This window comes from Macaca nemestrina, chromosome 7, assembly GCF_043159975.1.
Source record: "Macaca nemestrina isolate mMacNem1 chromosome 7, mMacNem.hap1, whole genome shotgun sequence".
Taxonomy (NCBI): domain Eukaryota; kingdom Metazoa; phylum Chordata; class Mammalia; order Primates; family Cercopithecidae; genus Macaca; species Macaca nemestrina.
Genome location: NC_092131.1, coordinates 148,207,667 through 148,231,774, shown reverse-complemented (window position 1 = coordinate 148,231,774; position 24,108 = coordinate 148,207,667). Strand labels below are relative to the sequence as shown.

Genomic DNA, 24,108 nt, shown 5'->3' with positions numbered 1-24,108 from the left:
TGAAGCATTTGGAGGAGAAATGATCTTATTATTTAATCCATCCGTCTGTAAGTTTTGAGGCATGTACCTGTGGATGGGGTGAGTGTGTAAGTAGAAATTACTTCTTACCCTGTTGTTTAATGTTATTAATTCAAGACTGTGGAAAGCTCTGCAGAAACAGAATGCATCTTACTGACAAGAACATGGCTCTTACTGTTGTAATCTCATCATTGTAATTATACATTATTCAAATCAGGTACTCAGTAGTGAAAACTAGTCGTCAAAAGCCAAAAAATTTCTACTAGGGAATTTGATGTCCCTGGAGGTCAATAAAGTCATAAAGCTCTGCCACTCCAACAGCAACATATTTTGTTAGAAGTCAGTGTCCCTCAGATACATGATTCCTGCAACTTACAGAGATATAAACAATTTCCATTTTGAAATATATGACCAGAATCCTGATTATTAGAGCTTAGCACTGCATTCATTAAAACACATATACTGGCATTGAAGCATTCATGAAACATTATTTCTTCTTTCCAATAAAAACTAATGATTACCACCCCTGGTGTGATTCATTTCCTCTATGAGAGTATTTGAATTAGAGCAATATTTTCACAACTCTTCATGGCACTACATACGTTTCTTTTCTTCTTTTTCTTTTTTTTTTCTTTTTTTTAGTCTTGCTATGTTGCCCAGTCTGGGGTGCAATGGCACGATCTTGGCTCACTGCAACCTCCGCCTCCCAGGTTCAAGTGATTCTACTGCCTCAGCCTCCTGAGTAGCTGGGATTACGGGCACCCGCCACCACGCCCGGCTAATTTTTCTACATGCATGTTTTATAGATCACTCATGGCTAGAATCATCTTTCATTTATTTCCTTCTGTGGGTTTAAGCATGTACATCACTGACATTAGATCCAAATTTACTGAAGATGTATGCACATTTACCTTATTCTGGGTGCTAGGGTCTCTCAGCTGACCACTGTTTCTGCACTTTGGAGTGGTTATTTCACACCAAAAAAAATGAAAGAAGATTCAGTGAATAGGTGTTCTTTTCTCTGTGTATTAAAACTCATTCTTCAAAATAGTGTATTGGCTAGCCTGAGTTTTTCTGTATAAAAAAAGGTCAAGTCAGGTACTTTTAGGTCTAACTGGTTTTCCTGTGCTACTCTCCAGTGCTTACACCCGGGGGCAGCAGAGCTTTGTCCTGCCGGCCACTCCAGTGAGGAGTGAAGGCAGGAATAAGACTGTCCTGATACTTGCCCCTGATGCAGATCATTAGACCTTGAGCAGCTGCTCAGGTCCATTAACAGTCACTTAAGCAGCAGGTAAGGGAAGCTGCGCTGCTCTGAATTAAAGGTGAGGCTGGTAGCTGGGAATGGGGAGGGCTCAGCTGCTAGTATCCAGCATATATATTGTGTCACATTTGGGGACACGTTTTTAAACATCATGGAGAGGTTATTTATCGGTTGTCACATATGGTAGGTGAAATATGTTTTGCCACAAGTTTTGCCAAAAAATGCTATATCCTGTTTAACTGTTTATTTTAATGTCAACTATTATTATTGAATATTTAGGTGGAGTCAAGTCTAATATCAGTTAAGACATATTCATCCCTCCATGTACTGAAAAATGCCATACAAATCTGTATACATGCTTTTTATACTGTTTAACCACAGCTGCTAGTTGACGTTCTTCAGTCCTGGAAATATCCTTCCATTTTCTAAAAAGCAAAGAAAAGTAAAATTTTAAGTAAGCAGTAGAACAGATGTAGCTTAAAACCTCCAAATTATTCCAGGCCTCGAGCTGCTTTAAGGCTCTATTTTAAGATTCAGTACTTTTTTATTTGTTTCAACAGGAGGATTAGAGGATTGAAAATGCTTTATTGATGGAAAGTGGGAACTGTTACTCCCCCCGCCTCCTCTACTCAGCAAAACTAAAAGAGAAAAGCAAGTCCATTCAATTCCCAGCCAGATCTTTAACATGTTAACATCAAATGAAAAGACATTATTCCTAAGTGAGAAGAAAAACCTTTGTATCACTATAAGTTACCCATCCTTTCTGACTTTGATTTATGCATGTGTCACTAACTCAAATTGTTCAGGAATCACCTTCAAATGGTTTTCCACAAAAATAAGAGGAAAAACCAACTGGGATGGGATGTCAGTATCCCCTCTATTTAAATACGGGGTCCTGTTAGCTGCATTTGGTGGCTAATAGGGAATGATACGGTGTGCGGTGTACTTTCATAATTCCAAGTACAGCCAAGTACATCTAAAACAGTCATTGTTGAATAGCATGGGTAATTTGGTATTATCCACGCTATTCCACTAGCAGAATTGGCCATGACTGTCTCCTAGGTCATCATCCAGCGAGAAAGGAAAGATAGGCTGAGGAAGCTCTGGCATCCAGGCGTCTCCCAGCGATGAAGCTGTGTCCCACACAGTTAGTTGTTAGTGCAGCGGTGAAGGCCACACCTGGCACTGGTTACAGTGCGTCTCCTGTGAGCAGGGGCTGTGGCTCACCCTCTCGGAGCTGCTCCGTGCAGCTACGGCGGCAGAAGAGGGAGCCCGGGCGCTCTTGGTGGAGGAGGCTGGGGATCGCAGTGTCGGTGCTGCATTCAGAAAAGCCTCAGCCGCAGCCGGCGATGTGTGAAGTTCCCAGCACGCACTCAGCCCGGCTGCTCCTCACCCTCAATTGTTGATGAGCCTGGGAGCTCGTCAACACACGGGAGAGATCCCGTTTTGCTTTCTGGGAGAAAGAGATGAGAAATGAGCTGCGGAAGGTATCTGGCAATGAGAAGAGTGAAAGGCAGTTTCTTGCCAGCAGCTAAGTTGTAGAATTGCTTCGGAGGCTACCCGGGGAGCGTGATAGAATTGACAAGAAAAGAACAGACACCGTTGCAGACCAAGGCATGCCTGATTGCACGAGTCGGATCCCTGGGACGCAGCTTCCACTCCTGCTCTAACTATTTGTGACTGAATAAAGGAAACGAGACTAGAAACACAATCGCAAGTGGTGTTCCTAAAAGGAAAACACATATACTCCAAAAGGAGGAGAGGAACAACCTAGCCGGCGTGCACATTTTTTTTTAAAGGAGAACCCCTCAGGTATGGTCTTTCCTCCGCTGCATGCACTGCTTCATCTGCATGCGATTTTGTGTCTGCATTTTCTTGTCCCTTCTTTTTGTTTGCACTTGGGAATCGCAACCATGGGGTTCTCTTAGTGTAGTAGATGCATTTGTAAAATCTCGGGTCTCCTGTTTTTATAATGTACATGATTCTATGGAGCATCATGACTTCTCAGTCATTGCTTTTTCAAAAAAAAAAAAATTCAGAATGATAAATGATTGCTTAGTTTCCAGTCAACTTTCAGGAGAATATGTACATAGGGACAAATAGGGTTGAGACGAAAGGCTGGGATATTCCATAATCCCTTGGAATTTTGGAAGAAAAAAATCGAGCTCAACAGAGAACAAAAGTTGAGGGCTTCTAGGAAAGGGTTAAAAGCCAAGATGTCAAAAAATAGTGTGTCACCCAAGTGTTTTTCCAGCTCAGCATCCAGTCTGAAGCAGACGAAGCTTTACCAATGATTTTCTTATTTCTAGCTCTTCATCAGTTCCTCAAGAAGAAGATCCTGTAGATTTACTTTCAAGAGATGAATTGCTTAAATTGTGTGCTTGGTTCTGTTTTACAACTGTTCTATGGTGCTCAAGGAGGCAGTCTAAAAAAATCTCTTTGGTCCAACAGCATGAGTAAACTCTAACTTCTGCAATTACATCATCGATATACTTGTATCATCAAGATAAAGACAGATATACAACAATAGTAATGTTGGCTGTCTTTAGTACCTAGACAGAGATGACAAAACTTAAAAATCAATTTTCCTTGTAAGGCTTTTAAGCAAAAAAATGAAAGAGGTTTGGGGGTGGGTAATACGTATAAAGATTAGTTTTAAAATACTCTGCATTTCTTCAAGAAGCTAAGATTGTAAGTTTATGTAATTTTGAAATTAATAAAAAAACTTAATGCTTTATAGAAAATTATCTTACCACCTTTTGCTCATCAATACTTTTCATCAAAGTGGGTTAAATTGTCAATAAATTAAATGTACATATGTTTATATTAAATGAAATTTTCTGGAGGGGAGAATTGAGAATAAGTGCTACATTTTTGTATGTATAAAATATTTAATAGATTTTTTAGTGTTAACACAGAGTTAATGTCAAAACTCTAGGACCATGGCTTTTAATTATTGTTGTTCCCACTTATGATTAAAAAGTTCAAATGTAATAGAGGTAAGTGGGCTTTAAATTGTCATTTATGCCTACTATAAAGTAAATCACCACTCTGCTCTTTGAAAACTATAAACCTCATTTTTGCCAAATGGTAGCGATCTGGAGCACTTAGGCCGTAAACAAAATGAGAAAATCATTTGTTTGAAAATTCCACACATTACTTTATAACAACAACAATGTCAAAATATGGTGAGTAAGTACAGGCAATTCTTGAGACAAGAGGAGTGATTTAGAAGATGAGCAAAGTATTAAGTTTATGTTTGTTAGCAGGGAGTGAAAAACATTCTGTGTTTCTTCTATGTTGACATCTTGTATAAAGAAGCTTATGATGTCTGTAGGTGAAACACTATAGCAGTAATCTTACTGAAACCATTAAATATTTTTTAAACTAATAAACTGATAAAAGATCATCTAAAGGAATATTTGAAACTCTAATTTACAAAGTTGTATTTTCAAACTATAAGAGAATTTTGTTGAGAAAGTAATTTCAGTAGAATTACCAATGTTTTTTCAGTAGAATTTGAAGGTGGATAATAGGTATGGGTTTATTTCCTAGCTTTCAATAATTTGTTGTTAGACTTCAATGAAAGAAATCTGGAAACTCCTTCCAGAGATCATCACTATGTGCTAGGTAAATTCATGCCCAGGTGAAATATGAGGTAAACTGTTAGCGAAGCCTAGAGAAAGCACTTTTCATGTGCTTGTTGTTAATAAAGTAAACTGTTTTCCTTTCCAGGCCATATAATAACTTGCTATGGTTGCTAGTCTTTAAATATGAAGCAATATAGTATGTGGTGCACAGAACTAGTTGCTTAAAAGCCCATGGGTCATTGGAAACACTTGATAATTGCAGTGATTCCCCTTTTAAAGACAAAACACACCAAATGTATGTTGGGGCTGAGGTGGGATTGGGAGGAAGGTCAGTGCAGAAGAGAATGTACTTCATTGTCTTTGCCGATTTAGGGCAAACCTCTGTTTTTTAATATCAGACACTTTTGGTATGATGATACCTTTTCTCCAATTCTGTAGGCACTTACATTTCTGTTAACCTGTTCAGCTAATGCAATGCATAAACCCTGCCATAAACTCTCTGAAGTATTATGCCACCTGTACATTGTCTTCCAGTTTCAACATACACATTTCTGTTATTCATTCTTTCCATCCCATAGTCTTTACTACAGAAGGGCATTCTCTAGAATTTTTGAAGACATTAGAACCACTTTGTCACCCAAGAAAAATAATCCTGCTTTTCAGCTAGAAATTTTAAGAGTTTTAAATACATGCCAAGTTTGTTTCTGAAATACACTTTTATAGCTAGAAAGCCACTTTCTAAATAGGTCATAGTTTGTACCTAATATCCATTCTTTTGGCAATATGCATTTAGAATAGCTGTAGCAAAAAATTGCAAATTCAGGGTATTAAATTTGTATTTCTGTTGTTATTACAAATCCTTTCTGAATCTTAAGTTGTCTGTGGTTGGATCACTAGGCTCCAACTTTCTTCTAGCTTAAAAAAAAGGATTTATTAATAGCCCTCTCAATCTGTAGTTTTTGATCATGCAAAAGACTGGTCACCAGTTCTATAATCTCTACAGAGATAATGGATGCCACAGCAGTGTTTGTTTCACTCATCGTCTTTTAAGGCATAGGAAGGGAGACAGGAATAAATATTCTAACCTCTAGGTCAAAAGTCCTCCAAAGGAGAAGTAGACAAGAAGACACACTGAATTGTTTCTCCATCTCTTGTCAAAATGGTTGTGATGCAGTAGGCATAAATGTTTACCATCTCTTTATATCCTAGTTATATTGTATGTTTTAGCCTCAGCATAGAGAAATTAATTATAATCTTGATATGGAAGAAAGTTTTATATTACTCTTCCTATATAAAGAGTTAAAATATTTTGTAGAAATAAATGCTAGATAGAAAGATAGGAACTCAACATTATAAATTGTCCTCAGAGATTTCAAAGTATTTGTAAAAAGTAATTATAAAAGATGGGCTTCCCTTTCAAATATTTTCTTTTCTCCCTACATTTTCACAATCCCATCTTCAGCCTGTCTTTTGCTCCCAACAACCAATTTTTGTTGGCCCAAGTCCTGTGTTCAGGATAAAACATACTTTGTTTCTGAGCCTTCTGGTTCTTGAGAATCCGGGTGCAATATGTTTTTTTGATGGAGAAAAAGTGTTTTGCATGAAAATATTTTGCTTCATGTGTTTTATAAGTTGAAATTATTTACTCTAGAAGTAGCCTCTCCAAGCATGTAAAATATAAAAGAAAAAGAGGAGTGATTGGACAGAGTGGGTGGCTATTTCTATTTTATAGGTGGGAAGAACTAATGGCTTAGGCACATTCCCTGAGGCACGTTTCTGAGAGGAGGCACTGTTGATGTGGTCCCAGAATAACTGGAGGAAGAAGGGTTGTGTTTTGAATCATGTCATTGTTAAGTGGCACACAACTGAAAAAGTCTAAATAGTTGCTTTGCTTATTAATGATAAATCTTAAGTAAAAATTACCAGTGAGGTAAAGCTAGAGAATGAATGACGCATTCCAACAAGAATCCAGTGTTTTTTCCTATCTCATTGAAAATACTGTAATTAATCAAATCCTAGCTCAGTCACCCATTGACTGGGTAAACTTAGGCCATCATTTTCTTTGTAAGCCTTGGTTGTCTGTTAGACTGGTTAGATGTTCATGAAGATCCGCTCTAGTTCCCCGACTCAGAGATTCTATAGAAGCTGCATCGTGCAGACTCTGCAGGTTTGACTCCATTTGAAATGTAGCTACAGAATTACTTGACTCTGACTTGCTTCTCCTGAGAGGCTAGAGGTTTGGTCGTGTTCATGGTTTTAGAATTGAGTAAGAAATTTGTCAACTTGTTCTCCTTCAGACAACTAAGCAGAAGTATTGGCTTAATTATAATCCATGGAACTGCATGTTTTGTATAGGCTCTTTACTGTGACTCATAAAATATTTGCTGTAGCTGTGATAGATGTTGAATACTGCTACTTCGTTAACAAGAAACAAATAGCATTAGGATACATAGCTGCTAACTTTTTAAGAGTCATTTATGGAACAATGCTTTTAAAAGTAAAGTATACGTACCTACTCTACTTAGTTACTGGAATAGATTGACTCTCTCCAGTGTCTTCCTCTCTGAACTGGCACACCCGATGAGAATATGTTTGACAAAGGAGGGCTGTAGGGAGCTCTCATGGCTGAAGAGGAAATTTAACTGTGAAGCTTCTCAAACCTAAGGAAAATTTGTATTTCCTTTTCACTTTCAAAGAGGGTTGATTGGTAGGAGGCAAAATATATGGATAACTTCATATATGTAAAAGTTAATATTTGATTCTTCTTAGAAAATAATCCCTAAAATTAGAAGATTTTGCTTAATTACACAAGAAGTTGCCACAGTATTATTGGTGAGTGGTTGAAGAGCATATTTTTAAAAATAATAAATGTAATGCTTGATAAATAAATACAGCAAAGTAAAAAAAAATGCCTCCCATATTTACTTTCATTCTCCATTTAGCCTTGAGTGGGAACATTCCTGATCCTCTCTTTCTACTTTTTGTCTTGGTGACCTGAATTTCTTAAGTGGCCTCTATTACCTCTTTGACAGGATTTCCACTAACTTGTCTCAAAAGTCAAGAAATTCAACTCTGGGTCTCTCAAGCAGCTCCTCTTCCTGATTGCTTCAGTTTCTCAGACCCAACTCTCAAATCATCCTCACTGCCTTATCCTCTCTCGTGGCTCATATTCAATTACTCTTGTTTTCTCTTTAACACATGGTCTCCAACCATGTCTTCTGTTATCTTCCTATTAACACCACCCTAGTTCAAGTTCTCATAACTTTATGCCTAGAATACTGCTTGAATCTTCCAATTGTTTTTCCTGTATGATCCTTTTCTCTAAGCATCTGTTCTGCATACTACTGCCAGATTCATGGTCCTAAAAATGCTTGGAACGTGACATATGTCACTCCCTGGTCAAAAATTTTCAAGGACACTATATTGTTTATAAACTAAAGCCTTAAATACTTAGTATGGCACAATATATTTTACAACCAGATCTGACTGCCTGTCCAGCTTTATCTCTTTTTCTATTTCCTTATCCAACCAATCTCTGCCCCAATTAAACAGATTATACAGTTTCCAGATACTGATATTTTATACAATTCCACAGTAGTAAATGATTTGTCTGATTAATTTACTAATGCATCATATACTCTCTTATGAGATTTCTTCTTTGGTCTTGGATTGCAGTTAAAACCTATATTTTTGCATGTTACTTTCTAAAAGCCTTAGCTAGAGAATAAATCCCCTAAGTACAGTGTTTGTGCAAACTTTGGCAAGTTACTTAAAATTTCTGCGTCTGAATTCTCAACTAGAAAATAATGACACTATAAAGACCACTGCTTCACAGAGTTTACAGGAGGATTAAGTTAAATAATATAAAGGAACTCCTCAGTGAACACTGGCTGTGAATTTGTCATTATCTGTGTATTGAAGATAAATGCTCAGTAAATATTTGCTCTTATATTTGAAATGTATATATTATTAGACAAAACGACTGGTAAGAGAAGAAGAGTATGGTATGCAAAGTTGGAAATAACAAGAAAAATAATTCACTTCAGAAGGAAACTGAAACCTCTGCTGTGTCCTAAAATGGTAATGACTTTATCAGCACATTTATGGCAAATTGGGGTTCTTTGGACAGCTATTTCTGGTTAAATCAGTCACTCCAAGATTCTAATATAGGCTTATATGCATTTTCCATAGTGTTATGGCAGCAAATCTTACTGACTTTCTTTTTTTTTTTTTTTATTCTTTATTTCTTCTAAAAAAAAAAAAACACGCGAATACATGGGTAGAACATGCAGGTTTGTTACATAGGTATACGTGTGCATGGTGGTTCGCTGCACCTATTGACCCGTCCTCTAAGTTCCCTCCCCTTAATCCCCACCCTCCAACAGGCCCTGGTGTGTGTTGTTCCCCCACCTTAATCCCCACCCTCCAACAGGCCCTGGTGTGTGTTGTTCCCCTCTCTATGTCCATGTGTTCTCAATGTTTAGCTCCCACTTATGAGTGAGAGCATGTGGTGTTTGGTTTTCTGTTCGTGTGTTACTTTGCTGAGAATGATGGTTTCCAGCTTCATCCATGTCCCTGCAAAGTACATGAACTCATACTTTTTTATGGCTGCATAGTATTCCGTGGTGTATATGTGCCACATTTCCTTTATCCAGTCTATCATTGATGGAGATTTGGATTGGGTCCATGTCTTTGCTATTATCAATAGTGCTGCACTAAACATATGTGTGTGCATGTGTCTTTATAGTAGAATGATTTATATTCCTTTGGTATATACCCAGTAATTGGATTGCTGGGTCAAATGGGATTTCTGGCTCCAGATCCTTGAGTAATCGCCACACTGTTTTCCACAATGGTTGAACTAATTTACATTCCCACCATAAAAGCGTTCCTGTTTTTTCACAGCCTCACCAGCATCTATTGTTTCCTGACTTTTTAATAATCACCATTCTGACTGGCATGAGATGGTATCTCATAGTGGTTTCGATTTGCATTTTTCTGATGATCAGTGATGTTGAGATTTCTTTCATATGATTGTTGGCTGCGTAAATGTCTTCTTTTGAGAAGTGTCTGTTCATATTCTTTGCCCACTTTTTGATGGGGTCTTTTGTCTTTTTCTTGACTTTCTATAGTACAGCTGATGTGGGTTTCATGAAGTGTCTACCACTATAAAATGCTCCTGGGAACAAGAAGAGAGACTAGAGTCTGACCAGCAACGCTAATTTATTCTTACTCTTCAGGCTCCTGACTTCAGTAGTAATTGTGGTGAACATGAATGTCAGGATCTAGTGTCCACGTAGCTCATGAACACAACCACTGAAAGGCAGAAGAGGTATAGCTATGAGAGCAGTGGAATACGGATTTTTATTAGTAGGGGAGCTGCCTACCCGATGTCATAACCATGTGACATTACAGGTCAATGTCAACTCACTATGGCGTTTGTCTTCCTCTTATTGATCAGGGGGTTCTGAGACTACTACTTTCATCTGTTTGGTTTTTGTAGTAATAATACGTTCGTCACTGGGTCTATATCCCATATCCTTCCTCTCGTCCTTTGGTCTAAATCTTCCCATTTTGACTCCAGCTGATAATCTCAACTTTCATTCACCTCCCTCCTGAGCACATTTAACGTGTTTATGTTGTTTTCTCTACTACTGTGGGTCCTGCTTGATGACATCTAGCTCCCAGTGGATTTTTCAATAGCCACGATTATGGAAAGAAATCCAGGGAGGAATCCCCAATGATCTCTTTTTTAAGTTTTCTTGAGGAAATTCTTAGAGCATCTATCTATTTCAAGATAGGAGGCAGTGTGCCTCATTATAGACAAGTACACTCACTTGTGATATTTTATGTTGGAAGAAAATGTCTCAAAGAGTGAACAAAAAGTCTAAGCAAAATATGTCTTGAAGTCTTTCTTTGAACTTGAAAGGGGGAAGGAATGCCAATTGGGAGAGACAAAATGTGGGGTCAACTCTAGAATCTGTTGAGAGACAACTTGAGCCTAGCTTTGTAAGTTTTCCTTTTGTTTCTAGATTTCATATTACCTTTCTCTTAAGACACTTGACACTATAAGCCTTGATGAATTTCTCTTATAGTTGATTCCACTTCTCTGTAACTCAGGCCCTACCAGCAAGATATTATTTGTTGATTGTTGTTTTAGGAATATACAGAATCCTTCTATGAGAATGAATAAGACATTTCTTAGAATTCTAAAAATTTGATAAGTACACCAGATATGAAAAAAATTCCAAATTTAATTAAGATTATAAAACACTAGATATGTTTTTTAAAAATTATACAGCACCAAGAAAGTACTTATTAAAGTAGTTACAGTTTCTGAATGTCTGTTTTTCAATTGCTTCTCAGTTCAGTCACATATTGTCTCACTTTTCATTGTGAACTCAATCTCTTAGTTATCTAAAACTCTTAGAGGACAGATAATTTACTGTACTACTTAACATCAGATGAAAATGGGCAAAAAACCAAAGCCTGTTCGTATGTTAATGCAAATAAATTTGTTACTATATGTCTGTGAAACTGAGTGATAAAACCAACCAATCTCAACCGTAGTGGAGAGACACTCTGAAATCCTATTTATCTGGAATTCAAACATTAATGAACAATTAACTAATTTATGGTAATAGCTTTAGAAGAAGGATAACTATAATAGATATTTACAGGTGAGGATACTACTTATAGATTGGCTTATCTTTTGTCTGCAATACTGCGCAATAATGATATACATTATGATGACATGAAAGATTCTTAAGATTTCTCTTTAGTGCTTCCTACAGTATAAAATATTAAACTATGTTTAACATAATAGGTCTTCATTTCATTTTCTAATTATTTGAAATTGATAAACAGATATTTTAGATAAATAGGCATTTCCTGGTTGGTTAAATAACACATTGTTAGGAATGAGGAATGGCTGTCTGGGTAATTCAAATTTTATTTTATTTGGCTTGGAAGGTAGTAGAAATCACTGGGAAAGTAAGTTAACCTCCTATATGGATTATTTGCCTTGGGAGAAATAGACCTGGATCCTAACACATAATCTTGCCAGAGGAAAACAATTGGTTTTAAGGAGGACTAGAAAAATGATTGCAGTTACACAAAATCGATCACTTCCTCCGGAATAGCAATTCAAAGCCAGCATCCTACAGAAGGGAAAGTAGAACATCAGTTCTAAACATGAAAGACGGGCTTTTTTTTTGTTTTGTTTTTTAATATTCTTGAGTACTAGCAGGATTATCTTAGTGACCTTTTGCTTACAGTACTCCTGCCATTCGTTTGCATGTCCTGAGGACTTGGCAATTGGCTCTGGAAGAAGACGGGGCAGGACTGTCATGGACAATAGCAGATAGCCAAGCTTGGGTTTGAAACATGCCCACAAAATTCAGTGGAGTAATCCCAGTGCACTGATGTGACTGTGTTTACATTTTCTGTTCTTGCTGTGTGCCTTAGGCTATCTGAAGGACGTCTCTGTTCTTTCCTGATTGACAGATATATTTCCTGTCTCGAGTTGCTACTTCTGCCCTAATTAAACTATCTATAAAACATTTGGCATCTAGGGGGGTTTCTTCTGGGTTAATTACAGAACTGTGAGCAGCTTTTGCAGGATAAATGAAGTTCAGTTTCAGACCAAATGTGTTTGTGTGAGTTTAACGTGTGGTTATCTGTGCAGAGGCCTAAAGGCTTGGCTTTCCCAATACTTCTCTCCCTCACCATCCAGTCTGGTCTGAATTTCTAGTGCCTGTATCTGCCTTCTCTTCTGTTTTCACTAGACTGTGAGTTCCTTGAGGGCAAGTCTTATGCTATTGTTCTCTTCACTGCAAAACTAGTAGAATGCTTACATATATTAGGTATGGGAGGAGGAGGAGGGAAGGAAGAAACCTCGGTGAATTAAAATGGTTCTGATGGGATACAATACAGCAGTTTCCTGTGTTTGACATTATTAATACAAAAAATAGTTCCTGCAATAATTTTTCTTCATATTTTAAAGAAGAGGGGATGATATGTATTATTATTGGTCAGAGAGAATATTCTGGGACACAAAAAAATAAAATTATTGTGAGTAGAGCACAGGAGGCTGTTTTTGTTATTTAAGGTACCTTTGGGTGCTTAGCTAGGTTGCACAGAAGAAATGTGAAGATGAATCAAAAAGGACCTGCCGTCATAAACTCTTGCATCTTTTGGGGAAATATGAATATAGAATTATAAGATTTAGTATTGCAACAGGAATGGTCTGCTAGGGAGGATTTGAAAGTACATTCTTTCCAAGCAAAGAGGTAAAGAGGTATCTGGGTTGGAACAGAGAAAAGTATGGTAAGGAGCAGGGCTATTGTTGGGTCTGAATTTCATGAAGTAGACATCAAAGAGTCACTTCTTGCTGCAAACAAAATATTTGTTGGTATCTCCATATTGTCAGTATTTTTAAAGCTTTTGAATTCAAATCCAGGTTTCTAGCTAGCTAGATTTCCCCTTGAATATATCTTTCACTTCTTCATCATCATCAGTAACCTACTCTGTGTTGACTACCATGCAGGTATTGGGCTTATAAAAATTCTTTTTAATAGATGCTATGCTTGGTATGAGTAAAACAGTACAGAGGAAATTGAGCTGTCTCTCTAATGTCAGCATATGGTTCAATATTTTTGAATTTGTTAAATAGATATCTCCCCTCCAAATTGTGATCGGAATATCTCTCATCTAGACACAGTGTCTCAATTGCATTTATCAATGAAGGCAAGGTTATGTAACCTCAATTACAGTCCTGGAAAGCTGTCAACAAAATCTGATTAACAAGCACTGCTTAATTGTTAAAAACAAAAAACAAAAAACAGACAAAAAAAATGTAGGCAATGTTTCTTGGCTTCTGCCTGAAATAATAGCCTGGTAGGAAATTCATGGATTAAAAAAAAAAAGAATAATATTAGTCCAAACAGTTCCTAAAGACACCACAGCAGGGCAGTGGCCTTAAATTAAAACTGTAACTCCTTATGTTTTATCTATTTTGCCATTAAATCTATTTCTTCTTTGGCAAATGTAGGACATTTCTGTTTTGTTTATTATGCCACGTAAAACATGTTTTCTTTTTTTACTTTCAGATATACAAATAGTCAAATAGAATAATATCTGCAAGTTAACCATAATGTTAAATTCTCTAGGGAACGAACATTTTATTTTCAGGAAAATTATGCTAAATGCCTTTGTAAAGCAGTACTCATCATTGATTTACCTGTTTTTGAAAGTATGAACTTATTTATACTAATATATAATTGCACTTTTCTTGAAGACAGCAGCCAGCATGGCTACTCTGACAGCTGCTTTCAAAGGGGGCTAATCCTAAGTGCTGACAGGTAGACTGCAATAGTTCTGCATCTCAGAGTTTGGAGGTCTCTGACACTGTCACGATAAGGAGATCAGAGGAAAAAATGGGTGAAGAGTTTAACACGATTCAATGTTTATGTTTCTTCCTGTGACCCTGTCCATGATTCCTAAGCAGGTTAAAGGACAAGGCTTACTTACTTGAGGCAAAACTCATAAAGGGAGAGCAGGTCAGCTTGTCCAAAAGGTAACCAGACCATGATAACTAGGAGTTTCTCTGCTGAATCTTAGGTAGACTTGCCTTCTCTTAGGTAGACTTGCCTCTTCTCTATTAGATAGACTTGCCTTCTCTCTTTTTTTTTTTTTTTTTCGAGACAGAGTCTTGCTCATCGCCCAGGCTGGAGTGCAGTGATGCGATCTGGGCTCACCGCAAGCTCCGCCTCCCGGGTTCACGCCATTCTCCTGCCTCAGCCTCCCGAGTAGCTGGGACTACAGGCGCCCGCCACCACGCCCGGCTAGTTTTTTGTATTTTTAGCAGAGTCGGGGTTTCACTGTGTTAGCCAGGATGGTCTCGATCTCCTGACCTCGTGATCCGCCCGCCTCGGCCTCCCAAAGTGCTGGGAATACAGGCATGAGCCACGGCACCTGGCCTGCCTTCTCTCTTATAGAGAGATAGGTACGTTTAGCCTATTAACACATGCTCTCTTGAAGACTCTCTTAAAGAGAGTATGTTTTAATAGGGAAAATGACTTTAAAAAATGTCTACCTGTTTTTGTCCCATTCTCTTACTTATTCAGGACTCTGAATTATCCCAAACATGCAGATAATTATTCCACATTATCAATGGGGTCATCTATGAAAAAGGGATTATGAGTGAAAAATGAATACAGAATTGTAAAGCTTTCAAAAAACCCAGCAAAAGATTAGGAAGATTGAATGCAGAGCAAGAATGAAGGGGCTTTTCTGTGTTGCCCTCTGCTGGCCAAGAAATTGGTGATGCAACTCTAGCTTCAATTCATCTATTTGTATCTGTACGTAAAGGACATATTGGAGTTACACTGAAGTGCTGTATAATAAAATTTTTAAATTTTTTTGTTTTTGCTTCTATTTTTCAATAGTGATATCATTATATTGGTAATCTGAAAAATATAGAATGTACATAATTATATCAGGGAAAACAATTTGAATTTAAACTATCTGCTTATCCATTTAATTTTAGCATTGAATATACAAAATATAAACACATCTTTCCTACCTCAAATCCCCTTCCAAAAACTAAAATATTTTCTTTATACTTTCACTTTTATAGTTTAAGTGGATTCAAGTTGCCCCACTAGTAAATCTTGAACATCTAGAGCAGTGGCCCCCAATCTTTTTGGCACCAGGGACTGGTTTCATGGAAGACATTTTTTCTACAGACCGGGGATGGAGGATGATTTCAGGATGATTCAAGTGCATTACATTTACTGTGCACTTTATTTCTATTATTACTTCATGGTAATATATAATGAAATAATTATACAACTCACCGTAACGTAGAATCAGTGGGAGGCCTGAGCTTGTTAGGGTTCCATCTGGGGCTGATGGGAGACTGTGGGAGATAAACAGGCATTAGATTCTCATAAGGCGCGTGCAACTTAGATCACAGTTCATAATAGGGTTCACACTTCTAGGAGACTCTAATGCCGCTGCAGCTGATGTGTCAGGAGGCAGAGCTCAGGCAGCAATGTGAATCATGTAAATACAGATGCAGCTTCACTCACTCACCTGTTGCTCACCTCCTGTTGTGCGACCTGGTTCCTAACAGGCCACAGACCAGTATTGGTCCATGGCCCAGGGATGGGTACCACTGCTTTAGAGAATAGAAAATAGCATAAAGGGAAATCAGTGTATTAAGAGATGTACAATAATTTTACTTATTTGGTAAGACTCGGAAAACAAATCAAAACATCATTATCCTTCTCCCTTTCAGCATGCCAATACTTTGTTACTCTCAAATTCTTCCAACTATATCAGAAAAGTATGTAAATCAGTTATTGTTATAACCTATCTTGTCATCAAATTATTTCTCGAAAGTTGTAGTGGGTCAGGTAAGACCTGAGTCTACTGGGAACTTGAGGCAGAGAAAAGAAGCATTAGGTAGCACAGAAGAGGTGAACAGAGGAGACCAGAATTTTGTGAAAAAAATTTATTTCACAAACCTTGTATTTTCAAGGCTAGGCATTTCTGTACTGCTTAACTCCAAGGTTCACACCAACTGAATGAGAGTTCTATTAAATGCTAGTAAACCTCTCATTTAGGATGGAGTTCCATAGTCGAAACACAGCTGGGAAATGGAGAATCTGTCAGGAAGACACAATTTATAATGAGGATCCGTCAAGAATGATTTAAGTTCTGTACAATATGTCAACACAGAGCCTTTTCAGGAGAATATATAGAATGTTTATATTTTGTATATTCAATGCTAAAGTTTAATGGATCAGCAGACAGTTTAAATTCAAATTATGTTTTCCCTGATATAATTATGTACATTCTATATTTTTCAGATTATCTGTATAATATAATGATATCAGGTTAAGGCTTTGGAGCTTCATGGTCTGTCTTCAGATGTAGGTACTACCAGTTTTAGAATTTGTTGTGTTGGGAAATGTGCGTAATTGTGCTAGACCACAGTTTTCTATTCTCAACAACAGGAATAAGTATAGTACATTTTGTAGAGGATTGTTGCACAATGAAGACGAATTTTTAAGTACTGAGCATCGTGCTTGGAAAAGAGCAAGCAAATATTAAACAGCAATAACTGTTATTATCCTTTGTTTCCCATTATCTGTCTTGATACCTATAATACACTGTGAAAATACATTCATATTTTATAGATCTGAAGTCACATGACCTGAAGTCAAAACTAGGGCATATTCAGAAACAGAATGAAAAAAAACTGTGAACTGGTATATGTGCCAATCCAAGAACCAAGATTCCCTTCAGTTGAGGACCATTCCTAGAGGTTGATTCAGGGGAATGAGCCCTTTGGTCCTGAAGGCATCACGCTCTGGCCTCCACTTGTCCACCCTGTGTGCCATTCAAATCTACTTGCTTCATGTGGCAAGTTAACAACATCTGAGGATGGCTTCTCTGAGAATCTGGCTGGTCTCTTTTCCTGGGGAAACTTACATAAAGGTTATGGAAATTAACCAGAGACCCTGTAATTGCAGCTTGTCTCAAAGTCACAGCTCATCATCTCCCTCCTGCACCTCTCATTTTAGATGCTCCGGTACCTATGCCTAGCACCTCTGCTGATCTAGTTGGCTTATCTGATGGGGTAATCCAAATTCTTGTCGCTAAAGTGTCTGGACCTTTGGTCATCTTGCCATCTTGTTCATTTACAATCAAATTGGAGAAGGGTTATGAAGCATTTCCTCAGTGGCTTATCTGGGTGCAATGTATTTCTCCTTGTCCCTATCATGTAATTTCAGCCCTACATTCTTCTCAGGGTCAGAGTCAATTCCTCCTGCCAAGTCTAAAGTGGCCAGGTGCAACCATATGTTAAAAACTATATGATTTTTCCACTGTATCTCCTGATAGAAGACGACCCCCTCCGGTAACTAGGTCCTATATAATGACAGAGAACAAAATTGTAGGGATGGGGGGTACAGATACTCCAGTGGAACACTGAGAGTGGTAATAAGTAGGGCCATGCCTATTTCCATTCCTTGGTTCCCAGACTCATGTATTGTATCTACTGAGGGCACAGTACCATGTGATAGTCATGAATTTAGGGCATATACTGCATTCTGAATTATGAGACTTCTTCCTATTAGGGTATCATTTATAACCTGGTACTTGAAATATGCCTTAGAAGGGTATGTGTGTGTATATATATGTATATACATATATATGTGTGTGTGTATACGTGTGTGTATACATGTACATATTCACATTTACTGTACACGTATATATGTACATATATACACATATATACACATATATTATATGTGTGTGTATATAATATATGTGTATATGTATATACATATATATATAAAAGCAGATTGGAATCTTCTGGGCTTTGTTGTGATAGGAGTAGTAGAGGGGTATACAAGGTTAAATTGTAAATGGTGTGTACTCCCATGGGTTGAATGCTGCATCTCCACTAAGATGAAGTAGACCCCTTGGTCTAAAATTATGTGGGTGGGAAAGGTAAACATATCAAAAATTGTCTTGATTCCAATTAAAATAAAGCATTGTTCTTTCTAGAGCAGAAAAAGTCCAACGTGATCAGTCTTTACCAAGTGGCTGGTCCATCTTCTTGAAAGCTGTTGTATCAGATGTTCAACCTTTGTCTCAGCTGCTGGCAGATTGGATATTTGGCGGCAGCAGCACCTAGATCAGACTTGGTGAATCTTACTGGGAAGGCTGTCCTCAACCTTCTAATCATCCATTATTTCTTTCACTTGTATAAATTAAACAATATCTGTGGAGCAGTGTGCATCTGCTTGCCTCTAGAAACTGCATTCTATTAGCCATCTTCATAGCTCTAAGTTAGGCCTCCATGGCTGCCACTCCAATGTTGAGACTTGTTATGGTAATTGCACCCACATTGTTTCTGATAGTTAAACACTACTACCTAACCTCAATTGTTTTGGGGATCCTATTATTGCCATTATTATCAGAGCCTAGTTCTGTAACATCCCTGACATATAGATGATAGGTATCACTGAGATACTCAAAGATGCTGCTGAGAATCTCACAATCACCTACTTATCTCACTGGTGAATGGTGTGTACTCCCATGGAATATTCTTGGCTGACAGGTTTTCTGGCACTATATAGTATATTCACTCAAGTACATCTACTTTTCTGAGACTTATTATCCCTTTCTCTACTGTTTTCAATACTATTTCTTAGTGCAGACCATACATTTTCAACCTTTTAAGAATTACTCTAGTTTTGTGTTAACATGCCTCCTATAGGTCTTTGCCAGGTGTTAAATTTAATATCACTGGAGAAGGAATGTGTCCCATAATGATACATTCTCCTCTGTTTAAGTTTGTATACCTCTCCATTGATCTAGCACTGACAGAATCCAGTCCATAGGTGCTCTCCCAATTCCTACTCGTGCATACATATTGGTGAGGTCTTACAGCTTCTTCAACATATAGTCTCTCTCCTCCTTTAACAGACCCTGCCATTTCTCAGCTGGAGAATGCTATGACTTTACTCTAGTTGTTGGGGAGGTCCAGGAGGTTGTTTGTGGTAGATCTTCATGGTGGATGCAAAGATTTTCATACAAGTAAGAAGCCTCCATATTGTCTTCAAGCAAGGATGAAGTGCTAGCCCCAAGAAGAAGGAGAGAGCTACTTTTGCAACCTTAGAGGATTCAGGAGAATCTAAGGATCCATGACTTTCAGGTGAATTAACCCAAATGTCCCATCCCATGACTCATAGTCCTATTTTTCCCAATTAAGGCCTTGGTCTTGGCAAATCCAACCTGCCCAAGCTGAGAATTCAACTTTTTCTGGAGATTTATAACTCTTATGATTAGTTCCTGGACCTGGTGCTCAGCTTTTTCTTAATCTGCAGCAAGAGGGAAGAATTTATTTATATGGTGACATTGGAGGTCTGCTGTCTTTCACCTTAGCTTTACATTAGTAATTAATCACTCTTAACTTTTGTTGTCTTTCTATACTGCATCAAGAGGCCCTAGCAACAGTTACTGTATTCCACAGTATGAATCACTTGTTCCCATGAACCTCTCAAATACCTGAGATACAGTAAATATGCACTAATTCATTCCCTTCTACTCGTATCCCATCCCCGTCTACCACCAGTGAAAACATTAACAATCACACTGCTATAATACAAAACCATAGACTATCCATTTTCTACATAGCATCAGTGATTAAGTCCTCATTTCCCATCTAACTGAGGACATAGATAAAGTATCTTATCTGGAGTCACTTCCTCAGTGCTCCCTTGCTATCAGTTTTCTTAGGTCAGATTCCCAGAGAAGTAGGCTATGAGACAGAGAAATATATGCTGAACTTCTTTTGGATTAGGTAGAGGGAAAAGCTGAGCTGCAATGCATTTGCGATAGAGTCTTCGACCAGTCTCACAGGAAACTCTGATGCCAATATGGTCCCTGTATTAAAGCAAGGGGTTCAAGCAATTGAACCCCCACATCTATTAGTCATTGGATGTATAAAGCAGCAGAAGAGAGAGAATGAGCGCTTGACCATGAACCTCTCTCAGGGAGTGAGTCAATTATGAACTCTTGGCAGCCAACATAACATTTTTGAAAGTTGAAGGGATGAGTGACTTAGTCCTGAAAGGGGTATCTGTATGGCACGTTATGGCTGTGCCACATCACGTCTTTCCATTCATTCTGAGAGAAGATGAGGATGGGAGGCTGGAATGCAAATATTATGGTTGGCATTACATTGACTTGAGTACTGGGGATATTCAGAAAGTGTATGCACTCTGGGATACCCCTTGCATGTCCTTCTTCCTCCAAAGACACCAAAGTTTACTCAGAGGATAGTCTAATTGTTGTTGTTGTTGTGTTTTTTAAATCTGCAGTGTTTTAGAAAATAGCAGATTGTGGTCCCATAATCTGTGGTGTCAAAGATAGTCTTTCTAATTTCCCACAACATTCTTCTGGGTCTTTGCTTTATAACTGTAGTCAAGACCTCAGTAATGGTCTAGACTATGTCAGGGGACAAACACAGGTATAATTGGAGTCCTATTCTTAATGTAGTTTTATTGAAGAGATAGTTTACCTTCCTTTGTGAGAAGGAACTTTTGATGGATAGACATTGTATATTTTTACCCCTGTGGTTATTATAGGTATAAAAAAATTTCATATTACCTTCTTAATTTCTTCCTATTATTTCAATTACACCAATACTTGGACTTGCTATAGATCAAGTTATTAACTTTATCTTTTGTGATTATTTATTCTCAGAGCTTGTCGATACTAAGCATGTTTTAGTTTTAAACAGAAGAGACTTTACATGTATAATTTGGTATTCCACAATAAGAATAGCAAATTTTTAAAGAACTGAACTGGATATTTAAATTCCTTATTGGTGGCTTATATTACCTATAATTATATGGAATGTACTCTATCTTTGCAGAAAAATTTAAAAGATGTCTTGCTATTAGGTATTTTGAAATAATTTCTTTATGGATTTACTTAAAGAGTACCTTAAGATATAGGAAAATGAAATTGCAGCTCTCTTTAGTGTGATGCTAATTTAAATTTTAATTATAAATGCCACACCCATTTCACTTGAGTGCCTTGAAGCATAAGTAATGGGCTTTTATGCAAGAATTAGAATCAAATGAAGTTCCATTGTGTGAAGAGAATCACACTAGATCAAATACTCTAAAGGGGAAAAGAGGGGAGGAGTCTAATTCTGTAAACATCTATGTTCTAGTCTGTTTTCTCCCAGTGCAGCATTCATTAAAACTTAAAATTCTTACTTTTACTACAAAAGAAGGATGCATTTAGAGTTTTGCACAATTAGTGAAGGGAGAACAGCTTGGCAGCCATGTCAATAGTGAAGTGTAAATATGTGTGGTGAGGATTAATTGAATTTGCTTTTTAATATGTATAGTACAGTGTCTGAAATATTACAGAACCTACATAAAAATGTTTAATATTTTTAGTATTTTTAAAATAAAAAAACCAGATAATAACCTCAAGGGAACACTGATGAGGGCCTGAACTAAGGTGGTAGCTCTGGGAATGGAAAGGAGGTAGGAGGTATGGGAATGAGAGAAATTGTAAAGTTATAAACTGGTTAGAGATGTGTGACCAAAAAAATGGAATAATGAAGGGCGAACCCGGATGTCCAGTCTGTATAATTAGGAGAATATTGCTTTTGTATATAAATATTCTATGAGAAACTGAGGGGACATTATAGTTAATGAATGAAGATAAATTTGAAAATATTGAATTTGAGATGTTTGTGGTTATATAGACCCAACTGGTCAACAAACAAATAGGAATTAATGCAAAGAATAGAAGATAGATGCAGACATATTGATTTGGTAATTAGAAGAACAGGGAAGAAAAGTCTGAAAAGAGGAGAGGGGCCGGTAAAGGACTTTGTTAGGGCTTCTTTGTAAAGAAGGAAATCTACTTAAATCGGTATCTTAATACCCTTCAGATAAAACTCCCAGTAGCCCCAGTTTTCAACCTAGAAATCAATCAGAAAAAAAGGCAGCCCTCTCTCTGTGGCCCTCTGGTCTCTTATTTCCACTCTTGTTCCTCTTGTCTGCATTATTTTTTCACCCCTGAAAACGTTTTCACTGTTCAACTTTTACAGGGTTTATACTTGACTACTTAAGTAAGAACTTTGTCACTTTCTTGTTGAAATGCCTACAAAGGCCTGATGAAAGACTTCATGTTCTCTCTCAAGTTCCCAAGACAGAAACTTTCTGGATGAGTCTTAATCATGGGACCACCCAGACAGAAGTAGCTGTGGTCAGAGAGAGGCTCCAGCAGGTCACATTGTCGTGGAAGTAAATAGACTGATTTAAAGAACGCCAAGTAGTTAATGGTTTCAGATGCAGTGATAGGTTGAAGATTAAGGTTTTACGCAAATACTTTTTATGCCCAATAAAAGAGAAATTTCAGTAGAGTACTGAGGCTGGAACTGGATGGTGAGAGGTTGGAGATGAATGGACTCATGGAGAAGTAGAGAGAAATGTTTCCATGATGCTTTTCAAGTTAGGTGGGAGGTGCAACAGCCGGAGGAGGCAATACCGTGGAAGGATGGCTGAAGGCTGTTGTTCATTTATTTGTTTGTTTTTTATTTACAACATGGAAGATGTGAATATGCTTATTGTTTCGGTTGGATGGACCCAGTAGAGAGAAAGAGACTGAAAATGTGAGCAAAAGGAAAGATAACAGTCCTAGAGGTGGTGAGAAGTGGTTCCATTATGAGAACAGGAGGAGATGTGATCCTTGGGAAGGAAGAATTCTTGTATATTAGAGACGTACAGCAAACATACAGTACTGAAACAAGTATGTTTTTGAATATTTATTGTAGTTTTATTCCAATTGTATGACAGTGAAGCCTTGGACAACTTCAAGTAGTCTTTAATCAAGAAGACATTTCTGCATCAGCTAGAGGATTTCCAAGCAGGTTTGAGAAGTGAGGCCTGGTCTTTGTGGTGAGGATTAATGTCAAAAGAACCTTCTGTTTCTTCAACACGCTACTTAGGCCCTTATGTATTTGATTGCAGAGATGAACCACTTTTCTGCATATATTTGTATTTTATTATTTACATATTTTTATTGGAGTATGATTTACAGTGAAGTGCATATATATTAAGCTTACAATTAAAAGAATTTTTAAAAATGAAAACAGTTAACCACTCTAAGATATAGAGCATTTCTATCACCCTAAAAAGCTTTCTCATATCCCCTTCAAGTCAATCTCCACTCTTCATAGCCAACAGTGTTTCAGATTTTGATGATCATAAATTATTCTTGCTTTGAACTTAATATACATGAAATCATACAGTAAGTACTCTTTTGTGCCTGGTTTATTTTGCTCAGCATAATGTTTATGAATGTCACATGCAGTAGTTGTTCATTATTCCAATATGCCGTAATTTGTGTATTCATTCTCCTGGTGGATTTTTTTAAATTTTTTGGCTAGTATGAAATAAAGCTATCAGAAAAAAATCTTATACACATTTGTTTGGGAAAATATGTTTATTTCTCATTGGTGAGTACTTAAGAATAAAGTTACTGAATCATAGGGTGCATGTAGGCTTAACTTTGTAAGAAACTAGCCATTCCTAAGTTGATTTTATTTTGCATCGTCCTATGCAATGTGTAAAAGTTCCAGTTGCTCCACATCCCTTCCATCATTTTGGTATAACTAGTCTTTAGAAATTT

The 24,108-nt window shown here is 37.4% G+C and overlaps 1 protein-coding gene across 1 annotated transcript in view; it reads left to right on the top strand.

Annotated features, from left to right (window-relative positions):
• The first annotated feature begins 2,314 nt into the window (after positions 1 to 2,314).
• LOC105490028 (unc-13 homolog C) overlaps positions 2,315 to 24,108 on the top strand; it is a 699,235-nt gene continuing 677,441 nt past the window's right edge. The window contains exon 1 of the mRNA XM_011755257.3: positions 2,315 to 3,091. The gene's annotated coding sequence lies outside the window, so the exon portion shown is untranslated. The remainder of the gene's footprint in view (positions 3,092 to 24,108) is intronic.